We start from the raw sequence: 8,419 nt of genomic DNA, 5'->3' as shown, positions 1-8,419 counted from the left end.
GAAATGTATATTACAAAAAAAGCAATAAATAATAAATTTGCACTTTAATTTTCCCACAAACTTTCTGAAGTCCTCTCACATATGTGATATTAAGCTAGCTACTGGAATAACACAAAGAAAATCCACAAATCGGACATTGTAAGGACGTCTTTTGAAGAATGAAGTTCACATAGTATTTATCTTTTCCAGAAATAATTTTATACTGCTTGCACAAATACATCTTTTACTACCATAACAAAAATAACAACAAACAATAAACATAGAGATTCAGTCATGAGGACTAAGCTGCCCAATTTTACACTGTACATAATACACCCAGATGGTCACTGAGGAAGTTCTCTGGGCAAATGTGCTTTTTCTAGGTACTGTGTGAGAACAAAGGGTCCAGGCAATGTTGGAATGCAGCCAATCCTTGGTGACTATTAGAAGACGGATTACAGTGCAATTTAGGCATAAGGAAGCTGATTTACCACGTCTTCTGGAAGAGACCACCCCTTTTCTAGAGTCTCAAGTTTGCTCAGAAACATGATCACAAAATCAGAAAATTTACTATAAAAAAAAATGATGATTCTGGGACTCCCTTGCCTTTTCTTTTTTCAGAAAAGAAATCATTCTTGGGGCTCTGACATCAGAACCTCCCCTACTGCCCAGCACGGCCATTAATCACCCGTCAAACTCCTGCCGTATTTCCTGTTGGCCTTGAAGATGATATGTCTCAAGCTCTCTTCGTTGCTCAATTTTTCCCTCTCTTTGCCTTTTTTCTCTTTTTCTTTTTCTTTTTTTCTTTTTCAGAGAGATGAGGACTGAGGAGGAGAAAGTCATTGTCAATTAATAGAGAGACATTTTCAACCAGGTGTTTCTCAATTATCACGTTGGCAGCCAGCCCCTTCTGTGTAAATTATATTAAAAAAAAAAAAAAAAAGAAAGAAAGAAAGAAAGAAAAAGCCAACTCCCAGTGCAGAATTCTCCCTGGGATTGTAACCAAAGCAGTGTCTTCTTTTCTCCGAAGGAGGATCATCCTCTGGGAACAGCCCTGGCTTAGAACTGTAAGAAAAGACAAGGTTGCTGCCTCCCGCAACATCATGATTTAAATGTGTTAAAGTGTGTGATTATCATTAGATCTTCAACACTTTAGATTCACTCCCTCATTCCACACAAGTTTCAGAAATAAACCCGTGACCAGTCTGTAGGAGAGATTGATACTCATTTTGTGTCAGAGGCCTAGTCCCCAGACATCCCCATAAATTTGTCTGCTGGAAGACCATAAACATAATTCTGAGCATGGAAGTTATTTAGATTTGAATTAATTGCTTTTTCAGTTGTTTTCAAATATGCAAATAGAAATAGCCAAAGAAACATACCCATAAAAAAAGCAGTCCATTCTTCTGGAGAGATTCTGGAACGTCCTTTATCAAGGTGATCTGCCTTTTCTCAATTTTTAAAACATGCCACTTGCATATGTGGGCATTTCCTCTTCATCTAGCACTTTTCTAGTGAGTCAATTATTTTGTGTTGGTCAGAGCCTTTGGCTTCAATGAGTACCACAAAATGAAAGAAGGTTATTAGGTCAATTGTGGTATCTTTGCCAGCCCTTGGAGCCTATGGGGAAATGACTCCATAGATAAGGGTTTTACCGAGATGCAGAAGACTCACCCATTGTCATTGAAGTCATCCAATGATGAGAGTTAGGCAACTGCCACATTCTCATCAGTGAGGTCAGAAATGTCTCTTCTGAAAGCTGCTCTGGCCTGGCAGCCTGATCCAGATAGAAACTATGAGGGACTTCTTGGCAGGAAACATGGTGGTTCATCTGGGGACACAACTTTTGTAAACATCCCTCATCTAGAATTTCCCTAAAACCTTCTGAGCTTGGAGAGATGCCCAGCTTGTGCCAAATCCTATATAGCAAGTTCCAGATGTTTTCTCTCTGCTGTGCCAGGTGGGATTCCCCACACTTTACTCTTAAATCATCTCTTCAAAGCCCAGATCCTGGGGTGGGGAAGTTCTAGGGTCAGATACGTGAATGAGAGACTGCAATGCCTTTTCCATACATGCTTGAGTGTTCAGCTTTGGTCATATCCACTCATTGCCTGCCCAGACGTGGCCAAGTTCAACCAGGAAAAGGGAAGCTCTCCTCCCTTTATGACATCACTGGTGAATGATCACAGGTTGACTGGGTGATAGGAATCATTCGTTTTTGTGAGGATTTGAGTCCAAGTCCTCAACCAAGAGATACAGAAGTAGGAGAAGGATGGAACCTTGAGCTCTCATTGTCAGGTCATATTTATCAGAAGCTGAGTTTGAGATGGATGTTTAGAGCTAGTGACTTACTGAGCGTGTGCTCCCAGTGGAAACTTGTGAGGGGTACAGAGAGAAATGCGAAGTCGTCAGGAATATTGTTGGTTGTAGCTGAAGATTGCCTTCAGCTTGAGCACATGAGAGGTTTTGGAGGGTGCACAGTCCCAGAGGTGCTCTGGGTTGAGATGATGGAGTCAAGGTATAATACCTTCATATCAGTCAGTCAGACTGTACACAGCGCGTTGGAAGGAATACACAACCTCCCAGTGACTCTGGAACACCAAAGGCAGCTTCTGAGGATAGTCTCAGGGAGGATACATCTGGGAGTCTTTAGTAGCCCTTGCTCAGCACTGGACTATGGGTACCCAAGCCCATTACAGGGCATCTTCACCAAGCATTAGGACAACAATGATGCAGCTGTAATGGGAAACATGGTTTAGGTGTATGGCCATAATGGGCTTCAGAGACCACACAGGGTTGGTGGATAAAGGTAGAGCAGATCCTTCCTCATGTAGGACCAGGGCCTTGGCTCACCCTACAGTAGGCAGAAGTACCTTTAGATAGTGATAGAGAAGACTGATAGAGAAGGCCAGTTGGGGACTGAGGTTGCTATTCCATCAAAGATGTGAATTATGCAGGTTGCCCTGGAAGGGCCAGAAGGCAGCAGATCCTACTGAGGTGTTTAGATAAGAAAAAGGTTGTTCCTTTGGATCTGATGGCAGAGTAAGGTGTGGAGAAGGACAATGACCTGAAGAAAGATCTGTGTACAGTGCTCTAGGGAGTGGTGGGAGGAAGGGGCAGCTTAGGGAAGATGTCTGGAGTAATGTCTATGTCCACCCTGCTTCCTGGTCACTTGAAGCATAGGGAGATACAGCAGCTCTTGCAGTACAGGGAGAAAAAACAGTGCGCAGGCCCCACCACTTAGCACCTCTTACCTCTGGAGTCTACAATGTCATGCCAGGCCCTGGGGATGTCACAAAGTCATCAAGGACTCTCTCTGGAGTAGGGGTTGCAAACGATATGCCTATGAGGGTGAGAAAAAACTCTTACAATCAAGAGATCTTTTATAAAACCTCAGCTTTTAGGTTTTATTGTTGCCGATGTCCCCTAGGTAGCCTCAACTTCCCACATGGCCAGAGAGAGGTATGTGGTAGCTGCACCTCCCAGGGCTTTTGCTCTCTTCTTGTCAGAGCTCAGGTTCATGGCTCCTAAGAGTGTCTGAGTGTGATCTCAGAATATATGCAAGGACATTCAAGACTGGCAGATGGACACACACTGACATTTGTAAGCACATCGAGTAAAATAAAAGAAGAGGAACCCAAAGTGTCAGGGTCCTGGGGTCAAAGACAGAGGAAGGCTGCCCTGAGTGGGGAAAGAGCAGCCAACTTTGGCCTCAGAATGAATGATCCAAGGTGGTGACATGCACCTATTTTCTTATCTCATCTCATCCTCATTATTCCCACACAAAAGCATTTCAACACTGGAGGAGAGTCTTATCAAGGGAGTTTGGAGCAATGGACCAGCTATTTGGAGATTAAGTTGGATCTCAAATTCACTTCTATTAGAAACCACTAGAAACAAAGGAGTGAGGGGGCAGAGTGGGTTTCCAGTTCAAGCCTGGACACTTTTCTGAGTATGTCAGGCACCCATGTGCCCATAATCAGGGACTGGTTAAAAATTTGGGCTGGATCATTGCCTCAAGATCCTATTGGAAGTGCTCTCTCCCTCTCTCTCATTTTCTCTCCTTCTGCCTTGCTCACAGAAAAAAATAAATAAGCTTTAAAAAGTAAGAAATAGGGTCAGCTAATGTGTAAGATTGTAGTAGAGTCTCTAGGTTTTCTAAGAAATTTTACATCAAGGAGAAATTTGAAGTTTACGTGAAAATGGAACTAAATTATGCAAAGAGAACATTAAGAACATTGCCACATACCTTATATATAAAAGGTTAATCATCTTAATTTGCAAAGAAGGAAATAAAAAAAGATGTAAAAGCCAAAAACATATCTGGTAGAAAATGAATCAGTAAACACAAAAAGCAAATCACAAAATAAATGTATGAACTGTCAATACATACCAAGACGTGTTCTACCTCATTAGTAATCGAAAGTGCTAAATAAAAATAAAAGTGACTCATCTCTTTCCACTAATCATATTGGAAACGATGAAAAGTTTGACAAAATCCAAAAATAGCAGAGATGTGGGAAAATTGACGTTCTCGTACACTGTTGTTGGGAATGTTAATTTGTATTTCTTTCTAGAGGGCAGTTTGTCAACTGAAATTAACTTTTTTTCTTCTTCTTTTTAATTTTTTTTAGAGAAGCATGTTTTTAGTTCAGCAATCATACTTTCAGAAATTTATTCTAGGGACCAGCTGTTGGCATAATGGTTACATTGCTGGACTCCCACATAGTCAACCATGATTTGAGTCTTGGACCTGGTGGCTTAAAACTCATACTAGTAACATGTGCCTGTGTGCCCAAGATCCCGAGAGGAGAATAGAGGAGAAGGGATTGTGCATAAATATCCTCCTGGGGGATGATTTCTCGCTTTCTATCTCTCTGTCTCTCTGGCTAGCACATGCACCCTATTCTCTGGCTGTCACATGCCCCCTCAAGTTTTTTTTTTTTTTTTTTTTTTTTTTTTTTTTTTAGAAACGAATTTATTCTAAGGTGATAAGTGCTATAGCATAGAGTCACGATAGCATTCAGTGAAGATTTCAATAGTGAAAATTTGGAAACAACCTATGTATCTGTAAATAAGTGATTTTTTTAATAATCTATACTATACACACACACTACACACACACACACACACACACACACACACACAAAAGGTCCCCACATTTGAAATAGTGCATAATGCTATGCAGAGTTCTATTTGTTGGAAAGATATCTTTGAAAAGGTATGTTTCACATCTTCTCTTTTTGCACACACTACTCCTACTCCTTGGGCTGTCATTCTCCCAACCTTCCTACCTGGTTCACTCCAGATCATTCCCAAACCAACTCAGATTGAAACTCTTCTGTGAAGTAGGTTGTCCCTGCCCTTCTGAGTCATGTAAGTGGCTACTATCTCTATACACTGCAGACATTCCTTTATTATTTTCACAATACCACTGTTCAATGATTTTTTTTCACCAAGTATTGACTATGTACAAGACCCTCTTTGAGGCTCTTATCCCTTTCTAAAGTAAATTGACTCTTACATGACCATCTGGGTTGCAAGGCCCTGTACCCAGTTCATTCTATTACCCTAGATTCCAACCTGGGCCCTTGGAAAGAAGCAATACAAGTTATTGAATAAAAGAAGGAATTGGTAGGGACAGAAAAAAATGAATAGATGAATGGAGAGATTGGTGGATGGATGGATGGATAGATAAAAACGAGTGATTAAATGAGTGGTAGTGTAGATATATGGTGAATAGGGAAGGATTGGATAACAGAGTAGATGGACTCAGTGCATAGGTTAATAGCTGGAAGAGTGGATGAGTGGGTGAGTGAATGAAGGGGTACAGTATTCTTCAGTCTCTCCTTTTTCTTTCTGGTCTCAGGAAGAACACTCCTTATCATCAAATGTCATTTGCATATAGCTATGTGTGCCATCTACAAAGTGTTCAATGTTATCAACGTTATTAGAGATCATTGGCTCTACTACACCAAAATAGAACAAAACTATGATCTGTTAGGATTCAATCTGGGAACAGAAAACAAAGAGTTTGTTTCATGAACCCTTGAAATATTGAGAAGCCAAGAGAGAACAGTGAAACAAGCCAGAGATTAGCAAGAATCACTGCCATGCCCAGAGTGAGTGAGAAATGGAGGACTGAGTTACCAGCTGCAGGCCCCCAGAAGGCAGAATCAGTCAGTGGCAGCTGATACTATGGTGGACTTGACCCATAGGAGGTAGTCACAGAGATGTAGTAAGTACTCTAGAGAAGGGGACATGCTCTCCCTCTTCTTTTCCTCTTCCCCTAATCCTTCCACCAGGATGCCTTCCTAGCCAAACTCATCAGGGAACCAGTCTAAAGGAGAACCTGGGAAACCAGGCTGTAGGCATTAGCAGAGCAAGAGGAGTGAGGAATGAATTGAAGAACAAATAGGCCACCAACCTGCATGCCCTATAAAATTGAAATCGATAAATATTTAAATGTGTCTACAATGTCAGATTCTTTGTCAGCCAAGCAACTGCAAATGAACTCTTACATATGTTATGAATAAATTATGTAGGGTGTGCGTACATTTTAATATGTCTGATGTGGTGGGGGAAGGGTGCCTCAGGACAATGAGGCCTTCAAGTGACCCTCCCCATCCTCACCCTCTGTTGAGCAAGTTTTAAGGCCCAGCCTCTTGTTCTCTAATGGAATAACTTTGGGCAAATTACTCACGTTTCTTCTGTTGAAAAAACAAAACAAAACAAAAATCAATGTCAATTTTTCCTAGATCTTGTAAAGTTAAAATGAAATAACATTTGCAGAAGAGCTCTGGAACCCATCCGACAGGATGAAAGCCATCATTATTTCTAAGGGGCACTGGATCTGCCAGAGGAGGTAGGCACAGGTGGTCTTTACACAGAGCACTTTGTCATTATAGATCAAAAGCCGTAAGATGTGCATCTTCCCGGAACTAAAACTCCCATATCCATCAACTCATGATGAGGAGATAATGGTGGAAGTGGGCAATGATTTAATGACAAGGACACTCATGTAGGGTGTTGATATTAGGGCATATTTTATAGTCTTAAATGCTGAGCAGGAAGGAATAAGTTAAATTAGGCTTCATCTACACAATGGAAGGCGAAATATATATGTGTTTATGTATATGAATATGCACTGAGTTTTTTTCCATTATAGTCTCTGAAATAAATTTTTTTCTTTTTTTTTAAATTTTATCAGGGACAGGTATCTCGACACGTGTTGAGGGCTCAGGAAAGGACAACGCTGATGGAGAGTTGACAAGATTGCAGGGGCTAAAGGCAAATAATGACTGAAGCCCTTCTTGTAGGGTGTTGATATTAGGGCATATTTTATAGTCTTAAATGCTGAGCAGGAAGGAATAAGTTAATTAAGGTTTCATTTACCCAATGAAGGCGAAATATAATATGTTTTTATTTTATGAATATGCACTGAGTTTTTTTCCATTATAGTCTCTGAAATAAATTTTTTTCTTTTTTTTTAAATTTTATCAGGGACAGTATCTCTGACACGTGTGATGGCTCAGGAAAGGACAACGCTGATGGAGAGTTGACAAGATTGCAGGGGCTAAAGGCAAATAATGACTGAAGCCCTTCTTGGTGCCATCTCTCTGGTGATGAACGAGGCACTCATGGTCTTTGGCTGGTTGGAGTTCACAGTCTGACTGGGAAGGTAGGTTTTCTAAGCATACCTCCAGAGTCTCTCCATACTCTGCCGCGTGTGTGGCCACTATCAGGAGTCACAGGTACAATGGTCCTGACTGCAAATCACAGAAAACTTCCCTGATCCACAAGGATGTTAAACCTTTAGCATAAGAACCATTCATAGGAAGTTATGTGGAGCCATAGATAACACACATATTTGTCACATCTTGCATTTTCTATTAGGTTGTCTGGAGAGTCATGACGAATTTTTCTGTGTTTTTCGATGCAAACGGTGTCATAATTTTCCCAATGACCAGATATTTGCTTTAATATTGTTTTTTAGGAAAACTGGAGACTGCTTTAGCATATTCCTGGGAATCAGTATCTGTTAAGAAAATAACAAAGCAGGTGGTAAGTAAGTCAGGAAGCCCCACTCAAGTGGCTTTCTGCAGGCTCGGTGTGCAGGCTTGGAGGAGTCCTGAAATCCTTCTCCTCTCTGGGTCTCAGCACCTTTTCTATGAAAGGTAGAATGGGTAGCTGGCCCTGCAGACCCTGCCATTTATCTAAGGTAAAATGACCTCTTGTGACCCTATTTCTGGTTCTTTTTTTTTATTATTTCAATTTATTTATTTGCATTCATTCACTGTACATCATTACAGCATACAAAATGAGATTTTCCATCCAGAGTACACTGTATATTGTCTCAATCAAGCACATCAACAAACATGTTCTTGTCAGCAAATGATCTTCCATTTCTTGTTTTCTGTATGTTTTGCTTTTTTCCCCC

General features: G+C 40.8%; 1 long non-coding RNA gene across 1 annotated transcript in view; it reads left to right on the top strand.

The window, feature by feature from the left end:
- The first annotated feature begins 6,743 nt into the window (after positions 1-6,743).
- Positions 6,744-8,419, top strand: part of LOC102501407 (uncharacterized) — a 12,067-nt gene continuing 10,391 nt past the window's right edge. The window contains exons 1-2 of the long non-coding RNA XR_001369703.1: positions 6,744-6,844; positions 7,483-7,660. This is a non-coding gene — a long non-coding RNA (uncharacterized LOC102501407). The remainder of the gene's footprint in view (positions 6,845-7,482; positions 7,661-8,419) is intronic.

The sequence above is a fragment of the Tupaia chinensis genome, unplaced genomic scaffold, assembly GCF_000334495.1.
Source record: "Tupaia chinensis unplaced genomic scaffold, TupChi_1.0 Scaffold145396_1, whole genome shotgun sequence".
NCBI lineage: Eukaryota > Metazoa > Chordata > Mammalia > Scandentia > Tupaiidae > Tupaia > Tupaia belangeri.
Note: the sequence above shows the minus strand (reverse complement) of the source record. Positions and strands in the feature narration are given on the sequence as shown.